Source organism: Candoia aspera, chromosome 8, assembly GCF_035149785.1.
Source record: "Candoia aspera isolate rCanAsp1 chromosome 8, rCanAsp1.hap2, whole genome shotgun sequence".
Taxonomy (NCBI): Eukaryota; Metazoa; Chordata; class Lepidosauria; order Squamata; family Boidae; genus Candoia; species Candoia aspera.
This window is the reverse complement of record NC_086160.1, coordinates 63,457,693-63,476,445: the sequence shown is the minus strand read 5'-3', so window position 1 is coordinate 63,476,445 and position 18,753 is coordinate 63,457,693.

Below are 18,753 nucleotides of genomic sequence, written 5' to 3'. Positions count from 1 at the left end.
TGTTGATCCAAAGGTCTCTAATATCTCATCTCTAATATCCCATGAGGGGGAGATGGGCGGTGAATAAATTTATAAATAAATAAATAAATAATAGCTTAAAAGTATCAATTTCTGAATGGATTAGAAAAGGAAGTTTGCGAACTTAGTGTCCTTTAAAGGTGCTGACCACAGTTGCAAGCAAGACGGCTATTCCGGTTGTCTCCCAGTTCTCAAAACATGCTGCCATCTTGCTGTCTCCTTGTGAGGAGCAACTGTTTGGAGTGCATGTGGGTCCCATCTCCTCCTTGTCTGGAGAGGTTCCAAAAAGCTGGGCTCCTCACTGGCTCTTCGTTCTTCACCACGGTCAGCAGCTCTGCTTTTCATGGACCTGTCTTCAGTCCGCCATTTCTTCCTCTGGAAGTCAAGAAACATGCTATTTCTCATGCTGGAAGCAATATAACAACCATGACTAATAGCACTAAGTTCCTTAATACTCTATCACATATTCTAACCCTCTTTTAAAACTGTCTAATTTGGCAGTCAGTCTTACATCATACAAGAACACATTCCATAATTTTATTGTGTACCAGGAAAGTGTTGTTCTCCCATCCCCAGCTAAGTAGAAACTTTTATTCCTTGCACTCCTCTTTCCTGAGAACATTTGGCAAAATGTTCTTCAGATCTTGTCACTTGAAACTAAGGTATATTATATGGTGAGGCTATTTTAATATTAATTTAATATGCTATCAGATGCATATAAATTATATCATAGAAATTATTATTAACAATAAAAAGAAATCTATTTTACACATACAGTATTACTAAATTGGGTGCACCACCATTGTTGTTGTTTATTCGTTTAGCCGCTTCTGACTCTTCGTGAGTTCATGGACCAGCCCACGCCAGAGCTTCCTGTCGGTCGTCAACACCCTCAGCTCCCCCAGGGATGAGTCCATCACCTCTAGAATATCATCCATCCATCTTGCCCTTGGTCAGCCCCTCTTCCTTTTGCCTTCCACTCTCCCTAGCATCAGCACCTTCTCCAGACTGTCCTGTCTTCTCATTATGTGGCCAAAGTATTTCAGTTTGGCCTTTAATATCATTCCCTCAAGTGAGCAGTCTGGCTTTATTTCCTGGAGGATGGACTGGTTTGATCTTCTTGCAGTCCAAGGCACTCAGAATTTTCCTCCAACACCACAGTTCAAAAGCATCTATCTTCCTTCTCTCAGCCTTCCTTATGGTCCAGCTCTCACAGCCATATGTTACTATTGGGAATACCATTGCTTTAACTATGCGGACCTTTGTTGACAGTGTGATGTCTCTGCTCTTAACTATTTTATTGAGATTTGTCATTGCTCTTCTCCCAAGGATTAAGCGTCTTCTGATTTCCTGACTGCAGTCAGCATCTGCAGTAATCTTTGCACCTAGAAATACAAAGTCTTTCACTGCCTCTACATTTTCTCCCTCTATTTGCCAGTTATCAATCAAGCTGGTTGCCATCATCTTGGTTTTTTTGAGGTTTAGCTGCAAGCCAGCTTTTGCACTTTCTTCTTTCACCTTCAGCATAAGGCTCCTCAGTTCCTCTTTGCTTTCAGCCATCAAAGTGGTATCATCTACATATCTGAGATTGTTAATGTTTCTTCCAGCGATTTTAACTCCAGCCTTGGATTCCTCAAGCCCAGCATGTCGCATGATCTGTTCTGCGTACAAGTTGAATAGGTAGGGTGAGAGTATACAGCCCTGCCATACTCCTTTCCCAATCTTAAACCAGTCTGTTGTTCTGTGGTCTGTTCTTACTGTTGCTACTTGATTGTTATACAGATTCTTCAGGAGGCATACAAGATGACTTGGTATCCCCATACCGCTAAGAACTTGCCACAATTTGTTATGGTCCACACAGTGTGCACCACCATAGCATCATCTTATTATTTTTGGTGGTACTAATACACATATATAGCATGGACACATCAAAATAACTTCATGGCTGCAAACATACACATATTTAACTGGTAATAAATGCCACTGATCTAAAAGAAGGAGTTGATTTGTGTATAAAACTCCTCTTGAAATTAAAATTTTGCTAATGTCAACTTTTGGCACAGGCAGTAAAATACTGCTATTTTAAATAATATTTCCCCAGAAATGGAGCAGTTTAGTTCAAATGAATAATACTATGGTATAGGTGAAATTATTGATTGGGACATTCATCACAGAAAAACATTAAAGCTTTCCTGTTCAAGCCTAGGTTTCAGCAGACCAGAAAGAAGGGAAATGTTATCTTTAATAGCCTGCAAACACATTTGAGTGTGCTTGCATGATATAACACCAATGTGATAATATCATGCAAATGAAGAAAACACGATTTCAGAGTTTCTTGAGAAGCCATTCTCCAAAATGTAAATATTTCAGAGAAGTGCATATTGCCTTGGAAAGCCCTTGCCTTAAGAAGTGATGTGTAATAATTTACCTATCTTCTTACCTAAAGATTTTATATCTTACACAACCTGAAAACTGGAAAACTTTGATCAGCACATCAAAATAGTTAAGGCCAATGCAATACAATGCTCAGACTATGCCACATTCAAATGATTCCATGTAGGCTTAAACTGAAATACGATGCAGCTGGTAAACTGTATCATCCTCTCAAAACTAAAGAAAAGCTTTCTGACTCTCCCCTAAATATTATTTAACAAAACAACGCACATGGAAGAATACCACTGGGTTCTCTATATCTCTCCTTCCTTTTTTTAAAAAAAGTAATTTTTATTATAAGAAGATTTTATATGGGTTTAAAAAACTACAGAAACACAAAAGGAAAAATAGGAAAAGAAAGAAAATATAAAAGAGGAAAAGTGAAGAATAACAAAAAAGAAAGAAAAAGGAAAATATCTAAAGAAGCTACCTCCAATCTTCTTTGCAGCAGTTGCAAACATAGCAGTTACCATCTCCACCCTCCCATACTACATATCATAATTCCCTTCTCCTCATAAACAAACCTTTTTAATCAATGAATCCTGAAATCACCAGTTCATTTTTATCCATTTTCAGCAAAAAGTCCATAAAGGGTTTCCAGTCTTTTATAAAAGTAATTGTAGTTCCTTCCTTAATCAATCAAGTAGATTTAGACATTTCTGCAAACTCAGCCATTTTCACGATCCATTCCTCCATTATGGGGATTTCTGTATTCTTCCATCTGTCAATGATGCTCTCATAACAGCTGGCCCTAACATTAGTTAGGCAATCATCTCAGGCAGCAGCAAGTTATTCAAGGAAGTGGTGTGCTCCATAGCTTGTCTGCAACTCCTTAGGCACAGTAGCTTTCTATAGACTGATGCAGTGAAGGGCACTGCATCATCACCAGGACTGAAGAAAGATTTGACTGGAAATCTTACTGGTTTTAATTTATGGAATCAAGCAGGGTGCTATTCTTCTTCACCAGCAAAATATTATAGGTGGGCTTTAGCTTTGACAACCCTGCAAAGAAAGAAAGAACAGAGCTGTGAGATCAGATGTCTTCCTATGACTTTTCATATGAATTTATTGCTTAAAGAGAACAATTATGAGAATATTATTGATAGAGTTGAAGAATTGCAGGAGGACATGCAGAAAGAGGCAGTCTTTAAAGGTATTTCCAGATTTAGGGAGCCACTTATACAGAGCAAAGTGTCTGTTGCCTACAAATCACATTTGAAATGCTAGTCCTCAGTGAAAATTGTTGCCAGTAGAAAAGAACAGCACTCAGAATAGTACCTTGATTTCAGAATTATATTTCCCTCATTTCTACTCACCTCTGCTATTACTGGGAGAAGATGCTATGTAGGCTTCACTGTGAGCAGGTCACAAGCTGTTCAGGACTTTTGAAGATTAAGATTGGTATCTTGAGTTATCTCTGGAAGAGTTTAAGGTGCCACAGGTAAGGTTAGGGTAAGGTGAGCTTCCAGTACTGTCAATTTTTCTTATGGAAAATGGAAATCTGAATCACAGAAAGTGGAATTTGTTAAAATAAACAGAGGAAAAATGTGTATATCTCTCTCTCCTTTTGATATATTTCATACACACCCACACACATCCCTTTATCTTCAAGTGGCCTGAGCAAAGGATAAGTCAGTGTCAAGTACACTGATTGAAAGTTTGGCCATGCCTTCTGAATTAATAAAATCAATCATTATAAAGTATCATTGATCTTAGATTCAATTAAGTCCTGTAACTCCCTCCTCCTCCTAAAAAAATAAAAAAAAAACTATCAGCATATGCAATCTCACTAAGCAAGTTCTAATACTGAATTTTAACCACTCCTATTTTTCCTGTTTTACACACACTCATCCGTTTCTCCAGACATTCACCTCAGCGTACAAGATTCCCCCTACTCTTCCCCCCCCCCCCCCGTTTTCAATTTAGGCTGACATCTGCTGGCCTAACCTAATGGTTAGGCCAACAATACTGAATATAGCGCAATTTCAGGCAGGGTTCCTCTCCACTTTTGTACTTTTAAACAGTGCTTTGAAACCAGAACCAAACCACTTAATTACATAGAAAATTCACATGGAATAATAATTTGGGGAGAGAGGGGGAAAGCAAAGGATAAACAATACCAGCAGATGAAAATTACTTGGCCATAGTACTTTATAAGCATTGCAAATACAGTGCGCTGCATTCATAATGCAAAGAGTCAATAGGAGACATCATATATTGGGCCAATTAAACTTATATAGAATGGATGCCATTTAATGGGACCACACTCTGGGTCATAATGAAAAGTCCGTATACACGCCCCCTCTTTTAACCTTGCAGTAGAACTAAGAGAGAGAGGGGTGGCCTTTGTAGCTGGCAATGATCTCTAGGGGGTTGATATGACAGAAGGTAATTTAGGATAAAACACTTGTCTTTGAGCAAAATGCATGGGATACTTCCAGTAATTTGTGGCTGTCCAAATAAAGAAGAGCAGCAGAATTGCTAAAGGTAGATTGACAGGCTGTAACAAAAGGATACTAAGATATTCTAATCAGGGAAAAACACCCTATACACAATACCTAAAACATCATGATGAAATCTGTGCATTTTCATGACAAGTTTGTTCAGAACAGCCTGCACAGTTTTAAAACACCCCTCATCAAAGATACTCAGGTTCAAAAGAGGCAGCAAGTTCATAAGAAACAGTCACTAATATTGCTTCTCTGCATGGGTTCAAAATAAGCATGTACTATTAGAAGACTGTCGTGTAGTCAAGGAGGTGCTGTCAGTCTCTCAGTAGAGACCATGCTGGGATAGGCGAGTTACTGATTGAAATGTATCTAATAGAAAAGCTAAGGAGTAACCACATAGGAACTGTGGATGAGGCAGGATGAAGCCCTCAACTGGTCTTTCTTCAATATATTCTGGTAATAAAAAGAAATATAAAGAGCCCTACTGAATCAGACCAAAGGACCTTATATATAGCCTATCCTTCCCCATCCTGATACTCCACAAATCTGCTGGACTATAACTCTTACGATCCCCCAGCTAGCATGGCTATTAGTTGGAGAGGATGATGGAACTTGCAGTCCTTATTGCAAGGTAACCTATTGGGGAAGGCTGATCTAGCCAGATTTTTCAAGTGCTCAGCTTGATATCTATGGGAAACCAAGATTTTTGACAGAGATGCAAATACTGAGGATAATGAGAGTTGTCCCAGTTATACAGAAGCAGAGGAGACCTTACATTTTTAATGAAAATCAAGCATTATTTGTGCAGTATTGCAGAAGTACAATAATTATATCTTATTGTATATTTTAGTTAAATCAAATATATGGAGGTGGGGTATTTTATATATGACAAGATGGGTGGTAGGGTTTTTTGGGGGGGTCATTTAATGCTTTCTTTCTTTATTATTTATCATCACAAGTTAACCCGTTATCTCAAGAATCATTTTTGACACACTTTGGCATATTCTCTCTTCACATCCCCACATGGCAAAATACATATCCTGAATTTAAATATTTAAATTTTGAAATCAAAATTGAAATTTTCCATGGCACCACCATGGCATAAGTGAGAGCAGGTCATTCATTAATGACCTGAAAATATTTTAAGCAATAATATCAGGACTGGGATTGTTTTCTGTTTAAGTCATGTACTTTTCCATGGCATGAACAGCTGGTAAGAACAAAAGGAATGCAATTAACATCTTTTGACTTACCTATTATTTTTACTTGGTTAACTAAGGATGAATCACAGAGCAAGCACACTGAGCCTCTCACCTACAGCAGCATAAAAAGAAAAGAAAAGAAATGCAGGATCTATTCCAATTGCATTATTTTGTCTGGAAATAACAGGCACTGACTGTTTAAGAGTAGAAGACCTACATGTTCCCTTGATTCCAATTCAGATGAAGAATATCTCCCAAAGTGCTGCAGGTTGGTAATATAATAAGAAAAATAACACAAGAGAAACACACATAAGAGAAGGGGAGTGAAGGGGGAAAATTGGAAGACCAATTTGACAATGCAGGAACAGTAAGTTATTGCCAGATGGTATTTATATCCACTTGGGTCCAGGGTGATCTTCTGTTGATTGTTCAGACCCTTCTAACATGTCCTTTGCTAGCCTGTCAGGACCTTGGATAGCTCCAAAAATTACTTGCTCTCTATTCTTTATCTTAGCTGTATTGTTTGTTCTTCCCCCAGAAGCAAGGAGTGATGCAATGTTGCAGGAAATATAATAAATATTATTTAAGAATACTGCATCTAGTAGCTTTGCTAACACTCATGAAAGAAAACTGCATGATGGGGATCTTCCAACCCTTGTGGTACAGAGGGGATATTTGAAATTTTAACATTAATTTTAATTTTAAGATTCTGGGCATGACCTATAACAAAGCATCTTTTACTAGACAGTAAATTCTGGTAACACACCTGACCAGAAGGTAGATTATTGAGATTTCTCCACCTGCCCCTTTCACCTCTCAGGAAGCATTCTATTACTTTCGTCTTTTTTCTAACTGGCACCGTTCCAAAAGAAAGACTGGGCTGCAGTCACCCAACAAATTGTTTTCTAAAATGTATCTTGATCTTTTGTGGAGCTTAAGCTTAAGGCCTTGCTTTGTAGGCATAGTAGGTTTCCTTTTAAAAATCAGATGGGGCAGACAACCTGGTGGGCATCAAGGGAGGCATCACCAAGTCTATTGACATCCATGGGAGTCACATTGCTGACTCAAGTTATATTCCATTATTTCCTGGACAGGCAGCCAATTTCTAGCATTGGACAAAAAAAAACACCTTCTTAACTTCAGAAGTTCACCTGTCATCCTACTTCTATCTCACCACAATCAAAAGACTCTCAGCACCTTAAATAGAATATAAAAACCAATTAAAATTTCCATGGTACAAACTTCCATAAAACAGTACAAACAACAGCAACCAAACATAAGAGTACAAGTAAATAAAATAGAAATTCAGGATGGCAGGTTAAAATCAGGGGAAGGCTCTTCAAAACAACCCCATCTTTAATAGCTTTCAAAACATCAACAAGGAGGAGCCTAGCCTGATTTCTCCATGGAGCTGTTCCATAGTGTTGTCACTGCAATCAAAATGCATTACCTTTTCACTTCAGCCCCCCCCCCAACCTCCTGAAAATGTGGGATCAATAACAGTTTCTCCCTGTTTGATCCAATTGGTTGGGCTGGTAGTGGTTAGAGTATATGTCCTGCAGATATTCAAGTGCCATGTATAGGCTAAAACCAGTGTCTTAAATTGTACCTGGAAACCAATCAGCAACCAATACAGAATCCCCAACACCGTGTTAAATGCTCCCAATTATGGGAGTCAGAAAATATGTGGGCCATAACATTTTGGACCAACTGTATTTTCTGGATAGTTTTCAAGGACAGACCCAAGTAGAGTGCATTTCAGTAGTCCAACCAGGTGGTGATAAGTTAGTGTAGCTTGGTCCTCCTGCCCCATGTAGGGTTGCAACCAATTTCATGTCTCTATGGAGATTCTGCTACATTTCAATTCAGTACCAAACTGCAGATCCAAATATTGTAGCTCCCAGCATTTTCAGGTAGGTCATGCTGGCTAAGATTTCTTAATGCTATAATCCCAGTCCATCTGCAGGGTACCATATTAGGCAAGATTGTTATATAGGATTGTGGCTACCATGAGTAGTACTATGGAATGTCTTCCCAGAGAGACTCATTTTAGTTCATCTTCTGAGTTTGAGGTATCAGTGAGATATTTTCAAAGTACAAATCAGATTATTATAACACTTGCTTCTGGTATTTTACACTGGTTTTGTGAGATGATATTGCAGTGTAATTTGTGATTTGAGTTCTACAAGGTACAATGACTTTTAGTGCACTGTGAAACTGTCATCTTTACCTATAAAGTATTTTAATTATTATGTATTGCCTGGATATGTAGTACATGACAGGCAATATATCAATATTTTAAATAAATAAAATGCAAATATAGGATATTCATGTCTAATTTGCTTCAGCAAAGGATCGTTACCTTGTCGTGGTGCTGGAGCTTGAGCACCTCAATGATGCCATGAGCTAAACCGTGAAGGGCCACCCAAGACGGGAAGGTCATGACAGAGAGGTCAGACTAAATGCGATCCCTGGGGAAGGTAATGGCAACCCACCTCAGTATTCTTGCCGTGAAAACTAAATGGATCAGTACAACCAGAGATATGTCGGTATACCATCGGAAGATGAGACCCCCAGGTCGGAAGATGGTCAAAATGCTACTGGGGAGGAACAGAGGATGAGCTCAACTAGCCCCAGACGTGATGACGCAGCTAGCTCAAAGCCGAAAGGACGGCTAGCGGCCGACGGTGCTGGTGGTGAACGGCGAATCCGATGTTCTAAGGATCAACACACCATCGGAACCTGGAATGTAAGATCTATGAGCCAGGGCAAATTGGATGTGGTTATTGGTGAGATGTCAAGATTAAAGATAGACATTCTGGGCGTCAGTGAACTGAAATGGACTGGAATGGGCCACTTCACATCAAATGACCACCAGATCTACTACTGCGGACAAGAGGACCACAGAAGAAATGGAGTAGCCTTCATAATTAATAGTAAAGTGGCTAAAGCAGTGCTTGGATACAACCCCAAAAACGACAGAATGATCTCAATTCGAATTCAGGGCAAGCCATCTAACATCACAGTGATCCAAATATACGCCCCAACCACAAATGCTGAAGAAGCTGAAGTAGAGCAGTTCTATGAGGATCTGCAGCACCTACTGGACAACACGCCTAAAAGAGATGTTATTTTCATCACAGGAGACTGGAATGCTAAGGTGGGCAGTCAAATGACACCTCGAATTACAGGTAAGTATGGCCTGGGAGAACAAAACGAAGCAGGACACAGGCTGATAGAATTTTGCCAAGACAATTCACTCTGCATAACAAACACTCTCTTCCAACAACCTAAGAGACGGCTTTATACATGGACTTCACCAGATGGACAACACCGAAATCAGATTGATTACATCCTTTGCAGCCAAAGGTGGCGGACATCTGTACAGTCGGTAAAAACAAGGCCTGGAGCTGACTGTAGTTCAGATCACGAACTTCTTCTTGCACAATTTAGGATCAGACTCAAGAGATTAGGGAAGACCCACAGATCAGCTAGATATGAGCTCACTAATATTCCTAAGGAATATGCAGTGGAGGTGAAGAATAGATTTAAGGGACTGGACTTAGTAGATAGGGTCCCGGAAGAACTCTGGACAGAAGTTGGCAGCATTGTTCAGGAGGCGGCAACAAAATACATCCCAAAGAAAGAGAAAACCAAGAAGGCAAAATGGCTGTCTGCTGAGACACTAGAAGTAGCCCAAGAAAGAAGGAAAGCAAAAGGCAACAGTGATAGGGGGAGATATGCCCAATTAAATGCAAAATTCCAGAGGTTAGCCAGAAGAGATAAGGAATTATTTTTAAACAAGCAATGCGCGGAAGTGGAAGAAGACAATAGAATAGGAAGGACAAGAGACCTCTTCCAGAAAATTAGAAACATTGGAGGTAAATTCCAGGCAAAAATGGGTATGATCAAAAACAAAGATGGCAAGGACCTAACAGAAGAAGAAGAGATCAAGAAAAGGTGGCAAGAATATACAGAAAACCTGTATAGGAAAGATAACAATATCGGGGATAGCTTTGACGGTGTGGTCGGTGAGCTAGAGCCAGACATCCTGAAGAGTGAGGTTGAGTGGGCCTTAAGAAGCATTGCTAATAACAAGGCAACAGGAGACGACGGCATCGCAGCTGAACTGTTCAAAATCTTGCAAGATGATGCTGTCAAGGTAATGCATGCTATATGCCAGCAAATTTGGAAAACACAAGAATGGCCATCAGACTGGAAAAAATCAACTTATATCCCCATACCAAAAAAGGGAAACACTAAAGAATGTTCAAACTATCGAACAGTGGCACTCATTTCACATGCCAGTAAGGTAATGCTCAAGATCCTGCAAGGTAGACTTCAGCAGTTCATGGAGCGAGAATTGCCAGATGTACAAGCTGGGTTTAGAAAAGGCAGAGGAACTAGAGATCAAATTGCCAATATCCGCTGGATAATGGAAAAAGCCAGGGAGTTTCAGAAAAACATCTATTTCTGTTTTATTGACTATTCTAAAGCCTTTGACTGTGTGGACCATAACAAATTGTGGCAAGTTCTTAGTGGTATGGGGATACCAAGTCATCTTGTCTGCCTCCTGAAGAATCTGTATAACGACCAAGTAGCAACAGTAAGAACAGACCACGGAACAACAGACTGGTTTAAGATTGGGAAAGGAGTACGGCAGGGCTGTATACTCTCACCCTACCTATTCAACTTGTATGCAGAACACATCATGCGACAAGCTGGCCTTGAGGAATCCAAGGCTGGAGTTAAAATCTCTGGAAGAAACATTAACAATCTCAGATATGCAGATGATACCACTTTGATGGCTGAAAGTGAAGAGGAACTGAGGAGCCTTATGATGAAGGTGAAAGAAGAAAGTGCAAAAGCTGGTTTGCAGCTAAACCTCAAAAAAACCAAGATTATGGCAACCAGCTTGATTGATAACTGGCAAATAGAGGGAGAAAATGTAGAAGCAGTGAAAGACTTTGTATTCCTAGGTGCAAAGATTACTGCAGATGCTGACTGCAGTCAGGAAATCAGAAGACGCTTAATCCTGGGGAGAAGAGCAATGACAAATCTCGATAAAATAGTTAAGAGCAGAGACATTACACTGACAACAAAGGCCCGCATAGTTAAAGCAATGGTGTTCCCTGTAGTAACATATGGCTGCGAGAGCTGGACCATAAGGAAGGCTGAGCGAAGGAAGATCGATGCTTTTGAACTGTGGTGTTGGAGGAAAATTCTGAGAGTGCCTTGGACTGCAAGAAGATCCAACCAGTCCATCCTCCAGGAAATAAAGCCAGACTGCTCACTTGAGGGAATGATATTAAAGGCAAAACTGAAATACTTTGGCCACATAATGAGAAGACAGGACACCCTGGAGAAGATGCTGATGCTAGGGAGAGTGGAAGGCAAAAGGAAGAGGGGCCGACCAAGGGCAAGATGGATGGATGATATTCTAGAGGTGACGGACTCGTCCCTGGGGGAGCTGGGGGTGTTGACGACCGACAGGAAGCTCTGGCGTGGGCTGGTCCATGAAGTCACGAAGAGTCGGAAGCGACTAAACGAATAAACAACAAATGTCTAATTTGTTGATGTCTCAATAATCATGCAAAATTACTTCTGTCATTAGGAATCAGAAAGTAAAGTTACTCTTGTTGTGAAGGGAAATCACTCAATTGCCCATCACATTTTGAAAAAGCATATCAGAGGGCAAGGGGTCAGATTCTGTAACTCCTTCCTCCCATAGAAATGTGTTTTGCAAAAAGATGAACCAGATATGTGTGTGTGTGTGTGTGTGTGTGTGCATGCATGCTACTGGAACAAACCATACATGGACGAGACAAGAGAACCTGGAATTGATGGAATGCTACTACAACAGCAGACCTAATGAGAGGGGATATATGAAACGCATGAGGGAACTATGGATGGACAGAAGACCTGCATCCACACTGACTGAGAAACAGCTAGTTACCCAACGCTTCAACATAGTGAAGAGGAAGCTGCTCTCACAACATGAGATAGACCAACTACACATTACATCCAGGACTCAAGAAGACCCAGAAGAACAACTGGAGGTGCAGCCAACACCTGAAGCTGTAACGTCACTGCCACCCCCTCCATTACAGAACACAGCAGCTGTTATGAGGCAAAAATCATGGATAAACTAGCTACAGTCAACTCTCAAGACCAATTACCAAGGCTCAGTGGAGAAGTACCATCAGATAGTATGCTAGAATGTCATGAGTAAGGATGGCAAGCAGGGGGCTCCTTTCCAGACTGTTAAGCGCATGCGTAGCACTGAGGAATTGGTGAGCCATTCCAAGAGGCACAGATTGGGACCGCCTTAACCTGCGGGGTTTATATGGCTGGGTTTTTCCCACGCTTGTTCAGTTTGTTAGGATTACTGTTATGTATTAGCAATAAAACATTAGAGAACAGTTCCCTGTCTCAGAGTGTTTCCTGGGAGTCAGGACATAGAAGATGCCAAGTAGTATATGCTACAGCTGCTGTAATTCTAGAGATGCTTGGCTACATGATCAAGAAGAACAGGAGTACATACCCCCCCTGGAAAATGAGGTTGGAGGCTAAGATCAAGGCAACTCGGAGAGAAGTTAGTCAGCTTGTAGAACTACAGAAGGGTGTGGAGATTAAGGATAAGATTTGGCTACTGAAAAATCTACAAGGGCCTGACTCCACCTGAAGCCCTAGAGACTGCTAAACAAAGACTCACAGCACTGGCTAAGGCGATACACTAGAGAAGCAGAGGCCAAGAAGATAAATGCCCTGTTCGCCAAAGAACCATCCAAGGTGTACTCCCAACTGCAGTGCAACAACACAGTAACAGCAGAGCCACCAACAGCAGAAACTGAACAGTACTGGAAGAACATATGGGAGAAAGAGAAGTCAGAACATGAGTGCACAGTGGCTGCAGGACTTGAGAGCAGACCACAGAAATCTCTCAGACCAGGAACCAGTCACCATCACAGTAGCAGACATCCAACAGCATGTCAAGAACAGGAACAGCTGGACTGCACCTGGCCCAGACATGATCCACACCTACTGGCTAAAGAAACTAACAGCAGTGCATGAATGCCTAGCAACACAGATGAACCAGCTGCTAGCAGCAGGCTCCCACCCAGACTGGCTAACACAAGTGCTGATCATTAAAGACCCCCAACAAGGGAACAACACCATCCAACTATTGGCTAATAACCTACTTCCCCACAACATGGAAAGTCCTATCAGGAATCATAGCTGCCAAGCTGCAGGACCATGTAGGCCACTACATCAGCAGAGCTCAGAAGGGCATTGGGAACAACACCAGAGGCTCCAAACACCAGTTACTCATAGATAGAGCAGTTGCCCGAGACGCAAGGTCTAGACAGACCAATCTGAGCACAGCCTGGATTGACTACAGGAAAGCCTATGACTCAATCCATATACACGGATCTGTGAATGCCTGGCACTATACAAAGTCAAAAGGACCTTCCTCAAGAACTCAATGAGACTGTGGAAGACAACACTGGAAGTCAACTCAAGGCAGCTTGCACAAGTGGCCATCAAGTGCGGCATATTCTAAGGTGATGCACTGTCCCTACTGCAGTTCCACGGGCTTTAACCCCCTCAGCTGGATTATCACAAGAACTGGATATGGATACAAGTTCAAGAGCGGAACTACCATCAGCCACCTCCTCTACATGGATGACATCAAGCTGTATGCTGTATGCTAAGAGTGAACACTTCAGCAAAGGATCGTTACCTTGTCGTGGTGCTGGAGCTTGAGCACCTCAATGATGCCATGAGCTAAACCGTGAAGGGCCACCCAAGACGGGAAGGTCATGACAGAGAGGTCAGACTAAATGCGATCCCTGGGGAAGGTAATGGCAACCCACCTCAGTATTCTTGCCGTGAAAACTAAATGGATCAGTACAACCAGAGATATGTCGGTATACCATCGGAAGATGAGACCCCCAGGTCGGAAGATGGTCAAAATGCTACTGGGGAGGAACAGAGGATGAGCTCAACTAGCCCCAGACGTGATGACGCAGCTAGCTCAAAGCCGAAAGGACGGCTAGCGGCCGACGGTGCTGGTGGTGAACGGCGAATCCGATGTTCTAAGGATCAACACACCATCGGAACCTGGAATGTAAGATCTATGAGCCAGGGCAAATTGGATGTGGTTATTGGTGAGATGTCAAGATTAAAGATAGACATTTTGGGCGTCAGTGAACTGAAATGGACTGGAATGGGCCACTTCACATCAAATGACCACCAGATCTACTACTGCGGACAAGAGGACCACAGAAGAAATGGAGTAGCCTTCATAATTAATAGTAAAGTGGCTAAAGCAGTGCTCGGATACAACCCAAAAAACGACAGAATGATCTCAATTCGAATTCAGGGCAAGCCATCTAACATCACAGTGATCCAAATATACGCCCCAACCACAAATGCTGAAGAAGCTGAAGTAGAGCAGTTCTATGAGGATCTGCAGCACCTACTGGACAACACGCCTAAAAGAGATGTTATTTTCATCACAGGAGACTGGAATGCTAAGGTGGGCAGTCAAATGACACCTGGAATTACAGGTAAGTATGGCCTGGGAGAACAAAACGAAGCAGGACGCAGGCTGATAGAATTTTGCCAAGACAATTCACTCTGCATAACAAACACTCTCTTCCAACAACCTAAGAGACGGCTTTATACATGGACTTCACCAGATGGACAACACCGAAATCAGATTGATTACATCCTTTGCAGCCAAAGGTGGCGGACATCTGTACAGTCGGTAAAAACAAGGCCTGGAGCTGACTGTAGTTCAGATCACGAACTTCTTCTTGCACAATTTAGGATCAGACTAAAGACATTAGGGAAGACCCACAGATCAGCTAGATACGAGCTCACTAATATTCCTAAGGAATATGCAGTGGAGGTGAAGAATAGATTTAAGGGACTGGACTTAGTAGATAGGGTCCCGGAAGAACTCTGGACAGAAGTTGGCAGCATTGTTCAGGAGGCGGCAACAAAATACATCCCAAAGAAAGAGAAAACCAAGAAGGCAAAATGGCTGTCTGCTGAGACACTAGAAGTAGCCCAAGAAAGAAGGAAAGCAAAAGGCAACAGTGATAGGGGGAGATATGCCCAATTAAATGCAAAATTCCAGAGGTTAGCCAGAAGAGATAAGGAATTATTTTTAAACAAGCAATGCGCGGAAGTGGAAGAAGACAATAGAATAGGAAGGACAAGAGACCTCTTCCAGAAAATTAGAAACATTGGAGGTAAATTCCAGGCAAAAATGGGTATGATCAAAAACAAAGATGGCAAGGACCTAACAGAAGAAGAAGAGATCAAGAAAAGGTGGCAAGAATATACGGAAGACCTGTATAGGAAGGATAACAATATCGGGGATAGCTTTGACAGTGTGGTCGGTGAGCTAGAGCCAGACATCCTGAAGAGTGAGGTTGAGTGGGCCTTAAGAAGCATTGCTAATAACAAGGCAACAGGAGACGACGGCATCCCAGCTGAACTGTTCAAAATCTTGCAAGATGATGCTGTCAAGGTAATGCATGCTATATGCCAGCAAATTTGGAAAACACAAGAATGGCCATCAGACTGGAAAAAATCAACTTATATCCCCATACCAAAAAAGGGAAACACTAAAGAATGTTCAAACTATCGAACAGTGGCACTCATTTCACATGCCAGTAAGGTAATGCTCAAGATCCTGCAAGGTAGACTTCAGCAGTTCATGGAGCGAGAATTGCCAGATGTACAAGCTGGGTTTAGAAAAGGCAGAGGAACTAGAGACCAAATTGCCAATATCCGCTGGATAATGGAAAAAGCCAGGGAGTTACAGAAAAACATCTATTTCTGTTTTATTGACTATTCTAAAGCCTTTGACTGTGTGGACCATAACAAATTGTGGCAAGTCCTTAGTGGTATGGGGATACCAAGTCATCTTGTATGCCTCCTGAAGAATCTGTATAACGACCAAGTAGCAACAGTAAGAACAGACCACGGAACAACAGACTGGTTTAAGATTGGGAAAGGAGTACGGCAGGGCTGTATACTCTCACCCTACCTATTCAACTTGTATGCAGAACACATCATGCGACAAGCTGGCCTTGAGGAATCCAAGGCTGGAGTTAAAATCTCTGGAAGAAACATTAACAATCTCAGATATGCAGATGATACCACTTTGATGGCTGAAAGTGAAGAGGAACTGAGGAGCCTTATGATGAAGGTGAAAGAAGAAAGTGCAAAAGCTGGTTTGCAGCTAAACCTCAAAAAAACCAAGATTATGGCAACCAGCTTGATTGATAACTGGCAAATAGAGGGAGAAAATGTAGAAGCAGTGAAAGACTTTGTATTCCTAGGCGCAAAGATTACTGCAGATGTTGACTGCAGTCAGGAAATCAGAAGACGCTTAATCCTTGGAAGAAGAGCAATGACAAATCTCGATAAAATAGTTAAGAGCAGAGACATCACACTGACAACAAAGGTCCGCATAGTTAAAGCAATGGTGTTCCCTGTAGTAACATATGGCTGCGAGAGCTGGACCATAAGGAAGGCTGAGCGAAGGAAGATCGATGCTTTTGAACTGTGGTGTTGGAGGAAAATTCTGAGAGTGCCTTGGACTGCAAGAAGATCCAACCAGTCCATCCTCCAGGAAATAAAGCCAGACTGCTCACTTGAGGGAATGATATTAAAGGCAAAACTGAAATACTTTGGCCACATAATGAGAAGACAGGACACCCTGGAGAAGATGCTGATGCTAGGGAGAGTGGAAGGCAAAAGGAAGAGGGGCCGACCAAGGGCAAGATGGATGGATGATATTCTAGAGGTGACGGACTCGTCCCTGGGGGAGCTGGGGGTGTTGACGACCGACAGGAAGCTCTGGCGTGGGCTGGTCCATGAAGTCACGAAGAGTCGGAAGCGACTAAACGAATAAACAACAACAAGAGTGAACAAGACATCGACTCACTGATCCACCTGACACAGATCTACAGTGAGGACATTGGGATGCCATTCAGACTGGAGAAGTGTGGCCAGATGGTGGTAAAGAGAGGAAAGTAGTTAAGACTGATGGGGTGGAACTACCAGCAGGCCACATAGCAGACATACAGACCAGCTACAAGTACCTTGATATCCCACAGACACATGAGAACCACGATGAGCAGGCAAGGAAGACAGCAACATCCAAGTACCACCAATGGATAAGACAGGTCCTAAAGAGCCAACTCAATGGGAAGAACAAGATCCACACCATCAACATGTATGCCCTGCCAGTCATCAGATACCCTGCTGGTATCCTGAGCTGGCCAAAGGAGGACATGGAGGCTGCTAATGTGAAGACCCAGAAGCTCCTCACAATGTACGGAGGCTTCCACCCCAAGTCCAACACCCAGAGACTGTATACCAGGTGGAAAGAGGGAGGGCGGGGTCTGGTGAGCATCCAAGCCACTGTCCTGGATGAGACCTAGAACATCGAGGAGTACATCAGTAAGATGGCACCTAAAGATGAGCTGTTGAGAGAATGCCTGAGGCAGCAGCAGACATGGAAGGAAGATCAAGCAGAGGAAGTGCCAAGGCAAGACAAGACCCTGCATGGGATGTACCATCGACAGATGGCTGACCTTGGGAAATCCTACCAGTGGCTGGAAAGGGCTGGACTAAAAGACAGCACTGAGGCACTGGTCATAGCAGCACGAGAACAGGCACTAAGCACCAGATCCATAGAAGCAGGGGTCTACCACACTAGACCCAAGGTGCAGACTGTGCAGAGAGGCCTCAGAGACAGTCCAACACATAGTGGCAGAGTGTAAGATGCAGGCAGGAACAGCATACACTGAACGGCACAACCAAGTAGCTGGCATTGTGTACAGGAACATCTGTACGGTGTATAGGCTAGACCATCCCAAGTCCAGATGGGAGATTCCACAGAAGGTTGTAGAGAATAACAGGGCTAAGATCCTGTGGGACTTACAGATCCACACAGATAGGCAGGTACTGGCCAATTAACTGGACATCAGGAAGAAGGAGTATGAGAAGCTGGAGAAGTACCAGGGCCTGAAGGAGAAACTACAGGGGATGTGGAAAGTGAAGGCCAAAGGCCAAAGTGGTCCCAGTGGTGGTAGGGGCACTCAGGGCTGTGACCCCCAAGCTGGGAGAGTGGCTCCAACAGATCCCAGGAACAACATCAGAACTCTCTGTTGGGAAGAGTGCAGTGCTAGGAAAAAGCTCAGATACTGCGCAGAACCCTCAAACTCCCAGGCCTCTGGTAGAGGACCCGAGGTTGAGGAAGACACACACCACCCATAGGGGTGAGAAGGGAATTGCTTTATAAAATCCCTCCTGCATATGAGGGATTAACCATAAAAGGTCAATGTGCATACACAGGTATGTGAAAAGAAATTATTATTATTGCATTTGAATGCATATTTAGAGCTGGAAGGCAAAGAGAGTGCGAGGAATTGGGGCAAGGAACAAAAAGATAATCATAATCCAAATCACAACTAATAAAAATTTGGGCCACCGAGACCATCCAAAAACAGTGGACTTCTGCTAGGATATTTAGTAAGACTAGAAACCAGATATACAGATGTAATGCTTATGTCCAGAAAAATTTGCAGAAATGTTGAGGGCCATTAAAGGGATGTTAATAT